The following is a 15846-nucleotide window of genomic DNA, read 5'->3' on the forward strand; positions in this document are numbered from 1 at the left end:
AATTATCTCATTATTGCTTATAACGAAATTTAAATGCAATCTAGGTGATGAACCACACTAAAACATTTTAAAATGAAGTATATGTAATTATTATTGATAATTAAAAAAATTGTCGAGCAACCAACTAAGAATGTGAGTACTAACACATACTATGATACCACGAGTGGGAAATGGTGAGGGGGTTACATGAAATTAATAGTGCTTCACCAAAAGAAACCCAACTAGTGATCTATGCCAAAATTTGAATTTGAAATTTAATTACCTTCTTTTCCCACTAGCCCATAATTCATTTAATTAAGCAATGGGCAGTTGAAGTAACCACCTACCACATTTACGGAGGTTGAGTGGTGGTTTTGAGTGTTTATATAGAATTTTGGGTGCCCAAATATGCCTAGAAAAGTGTCAATCACATACTAGAAAAATCTTGATATGTTTTGAGCTCTCCAAAAATGAAATTTTCATAACCATCACTCACTAAAGAGATTTGGAACTTAGCCAAGCGGTGGGGGTTGCTAATTGATGCATCTTGGACCAATATGGTGAGAAATGGGAAAGGAAATAACTGATGGAGTATAAAGTAGTGAAAGGATTTCTATATTATTATGCTACTAGCTTAAACAAATTTGAAATTTGTTGAGATCCCAGGCTCAGTAAGTAGAAGAGTTCTCTAATGTTTTTTTTCTTGTGAATGTGAGTTTCCTTTTCCCATCTTAATTTTCTCTAACTTGATATTATTCCTTTGTGGTATCATAGCCTAGGTAGGGGGTGGCCAACTATAGAGAGAATTGGTGAAGTTGTGCCTACAGTTGGGTGGAAAATATTCCTTCCCAAATCAGTTTCCAGTTGCCTCTAATTCCAATGATTATTGTTAATTTTCTCTCAAAATTTTTGTTAGTAAAATTATAGGTGAAGAGTGTATGTTTTCCCTTACTTGAAATTTATAATGTGTTACATATGTTAAATTGTAATAAAAATGTAGTATGGTGATTCGAAGGTGTATATGTATGTTATTTGTTTCTTCCCCTATTTCCACAATTACATGGGTAAGATCTGAGTTTGGTATAATTTAAACCATTGATCTTGTATGAGTAGTAAGCCTCACATGCTATAAATTTGATTCAAACACATAGAAGTGTAAGTGCATAGCTAGGGTAAACATATGTTAATGCATGACCCAAATCATTACTGTATACCAATGGATAGTATATGTAATGGAGGCTTGATAAAATTGGTCAATACCATAGGAGAGGGAAAGTTGTAATGTTAAATTTTTTTAGTGAAAATGTATGCATATGGTTGTGGTGCATATATGTTTATTCATGCAGAGATCTAAGGTTATGTTTGATTTAATGTATATTAATCCAAGATTAAAAGAACTATGGTTTGGAATCCGTTTGGAATATTTAAATATCTTAAGTAGAGAAATTAATTATATAATCCTTCTACCTAATTTTATGCAAATAAGTGCATAAATTTTGATGTTCAGTAATAGGTAACTTTGCATCTTTACACCTTATTACTCTTACATATTTATAATAAATACATAAATTTTGGTGAGTAGTGACTGGTATGCTCATTTATAGATTCACACCTATTTTGGTGTAAGGATTTTAGATTATGGTGGGTAGTAACTCTTGGTAATTATGTTTATTTACTAAGTATTAAGAATGTCGTAAGTTTCCTTATTACTAGGATTGAAATTGAAGCTTGAACTATATTAGTTTCTAGGAGAGAGATTTTCTTTAATGTATGAAATATAAGAGAATATTTACATGCATATAGTCACTTACATTCATGAATTTCTCTTGTATGAAGATGAAGGAAATTTCCAAGCAATAGGTTTTTGGAGCTTCATGTGGAGCATGCTTCATAAATTAATTAAGTTATAATCATTCTAATGTCTAATGCAAAACCTCTTAGACTTTTTGCAAAGATTAAAATCTACTCTATAGTACATGAGGAGAACTTGTAAGGCTCTTTATACTAAGTAAAAATGTTAGATTTTGCCACAGGCCTATGAGCTCACTTGGGGATCAATAAAAAGTTTGACTCCATTGTAAAATATTTTGGGTTTCACTTTGGTAACCCATCAAATTTAGCCAATGACACATCAAAAAAAAGGTTTGGGTTTCACTTTGGTAACCCGTCACATTTAGTTGATGAGCTCATAAGGGTCAACAAAATTTTGACTCCATAGCCTATGGAGGTAATATTTTGGGTTCTATTTTGGTGATCCATCAAATTTATTCAATGGCTAAAGAACTCATCAGAGTCAACAAAGAATTAGGAGATTCAATAATGAAATGTGTACATGGATAAGTTTTAGATTTCACCAATGGCCCATGAAACATTGGAACTTTAGAAATTGTGCATGTTGGGTAATTTATCAAATTAATTATAGAGTTAATTAAATGCATTTGATTGTCATTGTTATTATTAATCAATATGATTTTATGAGTTTAAATATATTAAGTCATTAATTCTTAGTGCCAAGGGTGAAAATATTCAAATGATCATATCTCTTTGATCCATACTCCATTTTTAATAAAATGCATATTGCCTAAAATCTCTTAACGAGTAGAAGCTGATGGGGATCTCAAAACACAATTTTGAGTTGAATAAAAAAGATAAATTTTTTGCCCCATACCCTCAATATAGTACATAAGGGATTGGGTATGATACAAGTGGTATCATATCAGAGTTACAAGATTGACTTGTTAGGGGCTAAAATTCATATTAAATATTAAAATATGTTATTGATATTGTTATAATGATGACTTATAACTAATAATTGAATCACTTTCCATATAGCACTAAAGAGAAGATATAATTAGGTTCCAATAATGCAAGTAAAGTTGTAGTAATTACAAGATAGTACAATTCCCTCAGGAAGAAACTTCACATGCCAAATATAAAGGATCTGAAGAAAGGAGGAATGTGAAAACACCTTTGAATCTAGCACAAATTATGATAAGCCTAAAAACAAGCCTTCGAATTTGTAGGGAAGACCACAAAATATTAATCAGGGAACATGAAAGACAAGTGGAATTAAATGTTGTATTGTTGCAAAGTATCTATGAATTACAAAAGAAAATGCATCAAATACCAACTTTTAGCAATGTAGAGAGAAATCCCTTTTGAAAAGTGAAAAGGTCGTCAAAGATCCATAAGCATGGGCCCATTACTGGAAATATAGGGGAATGAATCTAAAAGAAGGCCTAGAAACAAAAATTCAAGTACATCTAGTGATAAATCATCCACGAATTCTTCTAGTGAAAGGAAAATTAGTTCAGATTAAATTTCAAGTACTAATTCTCCTCACATAAGAAGAAGAAGAAGAAGAAAAAACATTCAAAAAATATACTAGAATAAGAGTTTAAGTAAGCAAGGCCACCTACTTTTGATGATGAAATCAAGAAAGGAGAACAGGTAGAAGCATGGTTATTGGGACTAAACAAATGATTCTTTGTACACAACTATTCAAGGAACATGAAAGTTAGCATGGATATATTCAACATGAGTGGAAGGGCTTCCATATGGTGGTAAGACCTCAGGAATGTAAGAGGAATTAAGGAGAGGAACATCAATTGGAGATAATTCGATAAATACTTAACCAGAAAGTAATCGTATGAAATATATTATGATGGGAATATCAGGGAGTTCTGTGACTTGAAGTTGGAACAATTGACTATAGAGGTTATGCAAACAGATTTCTAGAACTACTATGTTACATGCCATATATTAAAGATGAAAAAATGAATTCAGTGTTTTCTCAGTGGGTTGCCTTAGTCCTACTAGGATGGGATAGAGTTTGATGAGCTCAATACTCTTGATGATACGATAAGAAAGGGAAAGTATTGTTATGAGTAATCAATCATGTTGACTAGAGCTACAAAATCCATAGAAGAAGAAATAAAAAACTAGCTTGAAGGAGAAGAGATTCAAATCACAACAACACAAGACTATAAAAGAAGGTACACAACTTACTTACTTAGCCAAAAGTAAATTCTAGAAAAACTACCCCATGCAAAGTGGTAATAAGGCAACAAAAACCATGGAAGAAAAGACAAGGAATAAAAAAAGGACCCTTAAAGCATCGAGGTTGTGGAGAAGAGAATCTACTCCAAGACTATCCCCATAGGAAAAATGGTAGTAAGAGGATGTATCATTCACAAGAAGCTACCATTGTTAATGATGTAGCACAATCAATGCCTCAAATTTATGTGACTATGGAAAACTGATAAGCATGCCACCAGGCATCAGTGATTAAAGCAGAAAGTATAATTTCTTAAAGACCTATTTCTATTTTTAGTGACCGTAGATCTAACCTTAGTTATGTTGTGCCCCAAGTTGTTGATGCATGTGTCCTTCGGAAAAATAAGCATAAGAAATCATGGTTGGTTGAGGTAGTTACAGGGATAGAGAGAAAGGTGACTAAGTTAATGGAAGCATGCTTGATCAAATTGAATGGGATAAACATGTAGGCACCACTGAATGTATTTCCCTTAGGCTCATATGATGTCTTGATTGGCATGGATTAGTTAGAAGCACATCGATCAAGCTAAATTACTACAATAAGACTTTGGAATATGTGGATGACAATGAACATTCTAGAACTCTTAGAGGCATATTAAAACGTATGGTTGTGTTGTAGCGGCTACAACCACCCTCCAAATTTTTTCCTTAACTTTGTTTTGGATCCTCCCTACAAACTATCCTTAGCACCATGTCTTGCACTATCAAGTACTCAAGCTTCAACTGAGTTTCAATGGCCTGCCGGCTTGTGCATGTCAGCTTGTTTGTCTTCCTCCCATAGGTCTAGACTTAGGCTATTTGTTGGCTGAGACACTCCCCCATAAAATTGTGCAATTCTAGAGGGGAACCAGCCTTCCCTCAAAAATTGCACAAATCAGTTGGGCAGCCTGTTGGGCTCCAGAATTGCCCAGAATAGTCAGGTAGTCCTCCTTCAAACAACTACGCAATCTAACCATCACTGGGCCTCAGCCAAGAAATTGCACAATTCTAGGAGGCAGTGACCTACTGAGCCCAAAAATTGCACATTGCTTGACAAGTAGCTAGCTCCGCGCAACCCAGAAATTGCACAATGCCTAACAAGAAACTAGCTCTACTCAGCCTAGAAATTGCGCAAAACTGTTGGGCAACCTGATGAGCTCCAAAATTGTGCAGAACAGTCAAATAGGCTTCCCTGAGAAAACTACGCAATCTAGCCCGATACTACAACTCAGACCAGAAATTATGGAATTATGGTAGACAGTCGTCTACTGACCCCAGAAATTACACAATCCCTCAGGGACAACCAGCCCAGCTCAACCCAAAAACTACCTAAATTTTCATCTGAGGATTGCAGACCGATGCATGTGCCTTTAGGGTTGACTGTTTCCCTTCGAGACAGAAACAACTGATTTGCATGCATGGGCTTCTTTTCCTGAAATGGAAAAAGGAAGCATGCAAAAGGAATCCTTGGATTCAGGGACCTATTTTTAGCAGCTATAGGTTACATGCAAAGATCATTTTAGAAGCCTCTCGCCAAGTGTCACTCTTTCCTAGATTTGTGGCATGCGCATCATCACCTCGATCCTATCAAAATTTATGAATCGGACATTGCAGAGCTCACTCCTCACATAGATCTTGTAGCTCTGACATCCCATATCATATCCAGGAGTCTTTGGCACTTTTAGCTAAGTTGTTTTAGGGTAAGTCTGCTTCTCATGTCTTGCACTTCGTTTCTGTCGATTTTTGTGTTTCGCTTTGTGTAAGTGTTTTCTGATTGATTTCAATGAGCCCTTGTTGTCGTTTTGATGTATGTTAGCTTGTAGAAGCACAATTATAGTTTTCATTTTCATCTCACTGTTGTCACATGCATAACATTGTTTTTTCACCGACGATCGTCATTTTGGCGACCTGCTTCACACACATGCATGCTTTCGCATTTTCTGAATCTTGCACTTATTGTTTACATGCATGATCATTCACTCTTGTTTACACTCAGTATCACCATGCATTCAGACTTCTCATGATTTTAATCGCCCGTTGGTGGATCTAGGCTGTATTGGCCCGAACCTTGCCTTGCCCGGCTAGCATTGCTCATTTCTAGAAGTGAAGGCTCTACCTACTGCAAAAATTGCATAAATCTAGCCTCGCACTGACCTCTAGGCTTGCATTGCATAATTTTAGGAGGTAGTGCCTTGCTAGCCCCAGAAACTGCACAATGCAATTTGTTGCTTTACATGTCACTTCTGACTGAAATTGTGCATTGCATAGTTTGAGTCCTCAATAGGACAGGTTGGACTATGCATTGCATAGTTTCAACAATCAGTCAGCCTCCCGACAGCCTGGACTACGCCTTGCGTAGTTTTGGCAGTCAATCTCCCATCCTCCCTGTGACAATTGTGCAATCTTCACAAACAGTCACACAAGTATGTTGCATGTCAATCCTCTAGTTTTTTTTTGTTTTCAACTGATAGATTTCTTTCCATGAGTGCTTCTATGTCTCTAGGTATCACAGGTGTTTGTCTGCCTCTCAGGAGCACAGGTATAATGCTTTCCAAGAGAGCAGAGTCAAAGACACCATTGAGAGCACAACTGAGGATGCAGTCGATCAAGTGTCTATGAAGACATCAAATTGTTCATGGAAAAGGATATCAAGATGAAATGGCAGCAGCATCACAACGAACATCACCATCAACAGCAGTAGAAGGTAGCATACTAGGGTACGAAAAATGAAGGAGGAAGGTTGTTCAAAGCATAGAGGCGGAGCAAAGTTGCAAGTTCAAGTAGATCCACTTGTGATGAAAGCAGCTTTGGAGATTGAGGCTATGAGGTGACAGCGCGACAAGAGGTGTTGGCATTATGATTCTGGTATGGCTCTATGTTACAGGTGTTGTACTTGATGGCAACTCACTCAAGTGGCAATGCTCTGTTCAGGCTCTCAAAATGTTGGAAATTAAGAGGCACGCAGGTGAATGGTTCAAAAGGTGCGGACCCGTAGGTACGCCGGCCAGGAAGTGCGTTCATACCCGCAGGTTACCCGTTCATGAGGTGCGGACCCCCAGTTCACTCACTTCAAGGCAGAGAAGTGCACTCACGTGGGGTTTCTTATGTTTGGCCCGTGGTATTTAGCCCGCCGTTCTTGATTCTATGGTTTTGGGCCGTGGTATAGGATCTAATTTAGCCCCAGTTTGATCCCTTGTATTGGTTATTGATGGTTTTGTCCCATGGTGTGAATAAGGGCTTGACTATAAATAGGGAAGGAGATCACTTGGCTAATGTATCTTTGCAAATTGAATATCTTAAGATCTGAAATATTGGTTTATCGGTTTAAAAGGCTTGATCTATATAAAAGTGAAGTTAAAAGTGAATCTATGAAGTGTGATCTCTCGGGCGCATGATCAAATCTGGGCATCTGACTGTCAGTGGTTCTTCGGAGGTTTTTTAATTCGGTTCAAATCAAAGGTCCGCAGGTATTTCACGGTTCAGGTGCGGAGGATCACAGCCCGGTGAAAGGTTCAGTGCGGTGGTACGCGGCCCACGGAAAGACACAGTGCATGGGATCGCAGCGCGATCGAAGGCACAGTTCGGAGATGCAGTAAAGGTACGTGGCATAACAGAGGGTACAGTGCGTAGGTGCGCAGCGAGCCAGAAGAAGCAGTGTGGAGCAAGGTCAGAGATATGTGGCGCATAGAAGGAGAAGTTGCGGATATACATAGAAGTACACGGCGCGATAGAAGAAGCAGGTGCGTTGGTACAGCTAAGGTTCGCAGTCAGGTGAAAGGCGAGTTGCGGGGATATGCAACGAAGTAGATGGAGCTCTGCTTGGATACGCAGGAAAACAGAAGGCGGGGTGCGGAGTCACGCAGTCTAGATAAGGAAAAACTGCAGACTTGTCTTGAAACATTTATTGGTTATCTTTTATCTCTTGCTACGGAGTTCTGGGTTTATATTTTTGGTACTATCTTTCTGTTTACAGCATTCTGAGAAGTTGGGTGATTCTTGGTTGATTATATAAGGAGTTTGGGTAATTTTCATGTCTTGATGATTATTTGATATTCTTAGATCCAGTTTGAAAATTTATGAAAAGTGGTCCTTGAAAGAAAAGAAGTAGGGGGTTGTAGCTCCCTTCCAGGAGAGACTGGAAAATGAGAGAGAGTTGTAGCACTCTGCAGGTTGTAGCCTGCGTACTGGTAAAGGACTTCACCAGTACAAAATCATTGTAAAAGGAGTTTCTAATTGAAAGAAGATAGAGACATATTGCAGTAGGTGGTTTTCACCCACATTGGGTTTCCACCTTATATCTAGTGTTCTTTGGTGTGACTATCTGTTTTTCTTGTTCATGCTCATTATTTTATGATACTGACATACAAAGTAATGATCAATATTTGAAGAATATAAATAAGGAAGATATATTGAAAAGAATTTGATAATACTGATTCACCCCCCTCTCAGTATTATTTCCAACAAGAGGATCGTGCGAAGGCAGAGAGAGCAATAGAGAAGGAGCTACAAGTGCTGAAGTGGCAACTCAAGGAAGAATAGGAGTTGCACAGACGAGAGAAGGAGTTGCAGCGGGAAAAGGTACAGCATGAGGCACAACATTCACAAACTAAAGAAACTGCACCCATACAGGTTATGGACCCATCCAACAGCTAGCATGGAGCAGACAGGGTGAGTAGTGCTATTGATTGCATGCAAGGGTGTTCAAGAGCATGGATGTCATTTTGCGCACGCATGCGGTCCCACCCATTTGACACACTCACCAAGGCGAAGACAAGAAGCAAGTATGATTGGAGATGAACATGCATTTCGACAATTTGATGCACATGGTCACCAGCACACACTTGGAGATCAACACAGACACTATGAATCAGTATGTTGTTGGTCCAGTTGCACTCAAGATGATGATACACATGTTATCAGATGAGTTGGATAGAGGAGCCATATCAGTGTACCCAGATGGAACGGAGGCAAGAGTTCGCTTTTAGCAAGATGTCACCTTTGATCGCACAGACGACCAAACTTGGCATCAGTCCGCCATCATCGACCATCATGAGGATGTCAAAGAGCTGGTCTTCCCATAGTTGTCCGAGTCTTAGTGATGTCTTGCATGGCTTGCTCGAGCCATTTTGTCTCACATGGGTACATGTGCAGATTGTATGTAACATCTTGTAAAGTGGAAGTCCAAGTGTCGATAGTTGAATGTAACAGTCATAGAGTAGTTGAAGAGTCATGAGGGTAGGTGAACAGTCACAAAGGTGAATGTTAAGGGTCTCCCCACCCTTTTTTATTTATAGTACCTCATAACTCATTGTAGAGGCTTTTGGTCAGCCAAGCTTCTGATAGGAGTATCTTAGAGAAAGCTTGGAGAGTATTGTAACGAGCCTTGGCTTCTCCACAGTGCAGAGCTAGTACATCTCTTTGCAGGAGTAGGAGGCAGTGATTGTAACGTTCCACTACCAGGACTAGTGATTGGTCATGGTTGTACTGTATGATTGGAACTTTCACTTTTAATATAACATAGCCAGCGCGTTTCATGCATATGTTGTTATTGTATTTCAGTTATCTTGGTTACTTTAATGATATATGTGTCTATTTGCTTACGCATGCTTGTATGGACTCTTTCTGTATAAGTATGTATGAATCTTACTGAGATGTGTTGTTGGTTTAACCATCACTTTGGATTTTTAGCTTACTTGCTTTCTAGTTTGTGATGCATCTTCACTCGTGTGTTCCCTCCCAAGCCACGTGCTTCCACAGGTTTCCAAGGGGCGCACTCACCTCAATTTCCATGTGTTAGAACCATTCATGCACCTTCTTTGGCTTGTTGTGCATGTCACACCCTTGCTACCAACAAGGACATCTTACTTGCTTTTGCATGCAACCGTGGTCAAGGTGATACGTATGACCCACTGCTGGGACTCCTACACCAAATGGTCTAAGGTCTAGTTGGGACTTCTTACTGGGGAGATCCCTTGACATGTTGGCGGGTCGAGTACAGTCAACATTTTTGGTGCAATTTCTGGCACTAAAAGGAGGGCTAGATGACAAGCTGAGTCCTCACAATCTGTTTTGAATCTTTGTACATCTATCATGGATACTATCAAGCTCATCCCTCCGAGATTTTTTCGCATGCCAAACCTCTCAACATCATGAGGGTGTTTGTTGATATCTTTTCCAAATTCAAATATGATGGTGAAGGCAAATTAGCCTGGCCTGATTACTTAGAAGACTTCTATGCATTCCTTGCAAATGAGTTCTATGCAAAAGAGGCCAGTCTGCTACTTGCATACACACTTCGTGAATCCCCAATATGGTGGTGTTGGAGTCTGCCACCTGGAAACGTACACTCACTTGAGAAATTTTGTGATCTCATCGAATATACTTTCCATAATTTTGATCCAGAACCTCTTGACCAAAAAATGTTAAAATAATGAAAGACCCTGCAGGAATTGCTTATTGAATTTTGGGACCGCTTCAGTGTATTGCAGTTTCAAGCTCCAAAAATTCAGATGAAATTCCAATATCTCATGGACAGATTTAAATATTGTCTTACCAAAACTATCAACCCTAAGAATAATTTCAAGCCCAAGCCCACTCAGCGTACTTCAGTGATGGAGCTGCACAATCACAGATGGACATGGTCATTGTCACAAGTGACTGTCCATCGTCCCCCCATCAAATAGCTCCACCACCACAGAGCGATGTGGGAGAACATGCACGCACGAATGTTCAGCTGTCACATCCTCCCAACATCACTTCGATCCATTCGTGCACAGACTTGGTTGCTAATCCCATGGGTTTTCACATGTATTTTGTACCTCAACCTCCGTCTTTGTATTTTGATGATCCTCCGGATTCAATTGTCTTGTGTTCTTCCGTTCCGGACTCTACACCTATTGTGAACAAGGATCAAGCCAATGACGGAGTTGGTGTTGCACAACCAACCTGCGCCATCATTCATGAAGAGTATGATTGGGAGCTTGAGCATATATCCTCGGTGAAGGATGACTCCCTTCTATCTGAGCCTTCTCTGTGTTTTCCTAACATATTTGGTGATTCTTCCATCCCTAATTTTTCATGTGTATCTCTGTCTACGGATGCACCCATTGTTGATCATTCGTAGAACATACTAGATGTCACTCCATCATCTGACAACGAAGAGGACAAATCATTCCTTGAAAATCCACTTGAGCCTTCAACTGATTTTTCTGGAAATGAAAAGGGTGAACATTCTTGCTTATCATCTACCCCTCTGTGTGATTCATCAAATCATGAGGATGCAAACAAACATCCTGAATTTTCTGATCTTGGTTTTCGTGATATCTCTACTTCATCATCCGAACACAATGTTGATTCAATCATTGTTAATCTGTCTAAGACACTGGTCTATGATGATCTATCTGTCAACGAAGTTGAAACCCCACAAACTGTCAAGGCACTTTAGCCCGAGCTGATGGTTCTATCAGGCCCTCGCTGTCCTGAGGTTGGTTTCACTTCTGATCAGGAAATTTTTCAAACACCCAAGGCTCCTCATCACTCATCTGTATGCACTAAATATCAATCTAACACTTATATTTCTCTTCCTCCACTAGAACTACATGATCACATCGCTCATGTGTTGGAGGAATCTTACACAGAAAGCATACTTGTGCAACATAAGTGGTCTACCTTTCTCACATTTTCTTGCATGTCACAGTCATGAGAATGTTTATGCTTAACATCTGCACATAGTATAGCATAGCACCATGGCAATTCCACAAAGTACATGTCATGTGCTTTCACTCACTTCTTTTCTATGGACACACTTAAGCCTGGAGTGTGTTTGTCTTCATTGTTATATCTTTCATGTTTGTTGGTTCGCACTGTTGTGCTATTCGCGAACCATGCCTTCACCAACATGGGTCGACCAATGCGCCGATGGCTGCATTGGAAGTATCACTTTACATAAGAAGACCCATGCACCATTAGCTTAGGAGTAGGAGTAGTGTTTGCTTTTGGTTTGTTTGATTGCATGCATGTTTGCTTCTTAGTTTGAATGTTTGTTTGTTTTCCTTCTTGTTATCTTACTCGCTTTGCTTACACATTTACTTATGATTTTGCTTTGTTTTGTTGTTTACGTCGGTATGTTAGTTTCACATGAGACCGTGTGCGACTCTTGGAACAAGCTGGGTAAAGTACAAGAGGACTTGTGCAATTATCAATACTTGGTTATTTGTCATCCTACCTCTGTATGAAGAACTTGTTGTCTTCAGTCCATGATAGATCAATGGAAAATACGTACTATTCGAAGTGAACCTTGGTGAAAACACAATGCTTTCATGCTAACTAGTGTCACCTAATCTAGTCAGTTGTTTTTGGGTTAATCCTTGTTAGCTCAGTCAAGAGAGTAAGGTGAGGTGGAAAACCTTAGCAAGCACGTCAAAGGTATATACCAACTTCTTCTCTGAAGGTAAAACCTCTTCTGCTCTCAATAAGTTGGGATCACTCCTTCACATCTGAAATGAATAAGTGTTATGTACAGTTATGAAAATGAAAATGAAAAAAATGAAAATGTGAAAATTTCGAAAAAATGAAAATGAATAAGGCGAAAGAAGAGAAAGGCTTCCTATGCAAAGAGGTGATGCAAGTAACTCCGTCGAGGTATTATTAAAGGTCTATTTGGGCACATCACTCCCGCTGATCAGATCAATGTAAATAGGATCTATCAAACCCTCATTCAGCTGCTACATGCCCTAAACATGCCACCTCATTGAGTGCTTTCATCCATGAGAGTTTCCTGAATTCAAACCCTGCTGAAGTGCTTCCTTGGGTCACCAGCGCACCCCTGGTCAGGGGTAAGTGCTCTATAGAGAAGGTAGCCCCATTCTAGGTTGCATTGCAGAACAACTAAGCCCACTCAAGCCTACGCTGGGTGAGAATCCTCGAAATGTTCATTGGATCCTGAGTATATTCCTCCTTTCTAGAGCCTTCTAGAAGAAACCCAGCTCCTATCCTATCAAGATGAGCTCGACTTAAGATAGCCTTGGATCATCTAATTCTTTATCCTCTCATCCCTTTGAACATGGAAACTAATCATCCAATTATGGAAAACCATTCAATGCCATATTAATGACAAAACCACTTGCATTCATCTATAAATTGGCCTCCCATCATAGAGCCAAGGAGCTTGGAGATTATAGAGAAGTATTGTTGGTTTAGAGACTTGAAATCATTGTCAAAGTAATGTAATGCTGCTAGATTGATGTTTCCATTAGTGTGATGAGGCCTTGGACTAACCTAGATGAGTGACATGAGATCGAACCAAATTTGGTGTAACTTCTCCTTCTATCAATCAATAAAGTTGTTTGTTCCTTTTCCAATACTTTTGTCTATATCTAGGATGAATGTATGTTCAAATGTTGTCGATTCCATTTGTTTGCAATAAATAGATCATATGCTTTGATTGTTGTCATCTTTTGTTTATGTTGGTAGGTACCAATTGAGCGAATTCAGTTTGAGCGGGAGCGATGAGAGAAACTCAAAGGAGATCAAAGGAAGTGAAGGATCACAAGTAGGTTCTTTTATCTTATCTGTTTATTGTAGGAAAAGGTTAAACATCAGTACTTCAGTTGTTCTAAGTGTAACTACCCACTTAGGGAAGATATACTTATCCATAGGTATAAATTTTGTATAAAAAATTGGCGACTCCACTGGGGAATGACCATCGTTCCTAGTAGTTATCCCTTGTCTTAGCAGCACCAATATACTTTTCTTGAGTTCATTTACTTATATTCAGTCATTTTGAAGCTTGTTTGGTCAAAATGTGTGCTTATTTGTGTGTTGATAGTGCTCTCTAGCATCAACATACTGTTGTTCTTGACATAGTGCGCTGCAGAGCAACCTTAGCCTAGAGACAGTGCTCTGCAACACACTGTCTCCCACTCAAGGCTACGCTGGTCCTTGTCAAGCCAAAAACCCATCTTTTTGCTTGATTTTTTCCAAATTGTTTCACATCTTGTTTGCTAAATGGTCAATGTTTCTCTGTCCCTGAAGTCCAAATTAGCAGTTCTTTTCCATTCCCACTTTGGCTTTGTTTTTTCAATGTTTCTTTATGTTTTCTTTATCACTGTCGAATCAATCCCAAAGTTAGCTTACATTGATTAGTCTTTACTTTTCTGAAAAAGAATTGCCATAAAGTCTTCATTTCTTTGAAAAAGAAACTGTCGTAAAGTCTTCGTTTCTTGTGAAAATAATTGATTGATCATTTGTGAATTTAGTTTCTTTATGTTCATCTAAACATTAAAGGAATGAAAAGAAAAACATGCATAATGCATTTAGAAGTTTGTGTGTGCTTGTAGGAATGGTATAGGGAAAGTTTCATTGGATGTGCTCTATGCTCTTTGTTTAGATATTCTGATTGCTCTATCCCTTTTAATTACGGATTTTATTGTTTAAATCAAATGAAAAGAATGTTTCCCATCTTAGTTGCCTTCTAGGAGTTTCAGAAACATCACGCGGTGAACCTGAAAGGCAAATTTTAAACAAGGTCAACTAAAGTTTATCCCAATTAACCTAATGGTGCATTGTAACTTAATGCATAACAATTAGAGGTCTAGGCTAGAGACGTGTGCCAACGTCGTTAAACATAGCAGTTGTCACTAACGGTCTGTGATACATTCTGAGTGTGATACCTCTTTCCATGTACGTAAGTATATTGTAGCTTGTCCACATACTTTCAGGTATATCGGGCAGTGTTATAGTACAAAAAGTATAAGGGAATGCTCTCACTGTGCGGTTTCGCATTAGACAGCGCTAACATGGATTGGGCCCCCACGTACTTTAGGGTATATTTGGGAGGACTACATTAAGTTGCTATCCATCCATAGGTAACTGAGTCAGCCGCCTTGTATGTTTTGATACACCAAAAACAACATTTGGGGAGATTACCTACACGTATGTTAAGTCCTTGGCTCCTCCAAGGCGGTATACCTCTTTTTGTTTATTTATTTTTATAATAAAATCAATCAGAAATCATGGAAGAAAATCAACCTTTACCCCATCATTCGCGTATTACAGCGAGTAAACCTCCTTTACCTCTTGAAGCTACACCTAGTCAGTGAAAGCGGTCTCGTTTAACTAAGTCCAGTACATCACAAACTTCTGGTTCTTCATCTAATTTACCAGAGTCACCTATACTAGTACATACTGTGATTCTACTTACTCCTACTATTACTGGTTTATCTGTTACTAAAGTGGAACCTTTACAATTACCTGAGGACACTGAAATTGAACTTAGTGAAATGGTAACTGAAGCTTTCCAACAAGAATTTGATCCTCAACCAGAAGTTTTTCAAGAAATTAATCATGAACCCGTTGTTCTTTTACCAGAACACTTGGATCCTGAAGTTGAACAACCAGAAGTTGTTCCCGTATCGGAAGATGATCAACTGGTTTATCCTCAGACATCCGTAATTGTTGAGAATTCTCCTTTACCATAGTGTCAAACACCAAAAATTTATTACGGACCTAACGGTGAAATCCTTCCACCCGGTTTGATTTTTATCGAAGAGGAATTTGAAGAAGCAACTTCACCTAGAACTCCAACTTGTTTTGGACTAGGGCTTTATCTTTATCCTTCTTTTCCTTGGTTAACTTATACTGCTCCTCTTGATCCTATTTGCTTTCAAACTCCAATAGATTCATTAGGACATTTATTAGGTCATTTGACTATGGCTTAAACAACATCTTAGACTGTATCATCGGTTACAGCTGCAACAGAATCTACTGTCGCTACTTCTTCAATGTTTACCACAACACCTGAGTCACATCTTTATGGTGGTCCATCCATCCCAC

At 38.7% G+C, this 15846-nt stretch overlaps 1 pseudogene; it reads right to left on the reverse strand.

The window, feature by feature from the left end:
• The window catches only part of LOC149221098 (class V chitinase CHIT5-like), a 28156-nt pseudogene extending 12667 nt beyond the window's left edge, over nt 1–15489 (reverse strand).
• Between the last annotated feature and the right edge of the window lie 357 nt (nt 15490–15846).

The sequence above is a fragment of the Pinus tabuliformis genome, chromosome Q (genome assembly GCF_031772625.1).
Source record: "Pinus tabuliformis cultivar Carrire ecotype Pingquan chromosome Q, CPIR1, whole genome shotgun sequence".
Lineage (NCBI taxonomy): Eukaryota > Viridiplantae > Streptophyta > Pinopsida > Pinales > Pinaceae > Pinus > Pinus tabuliformis.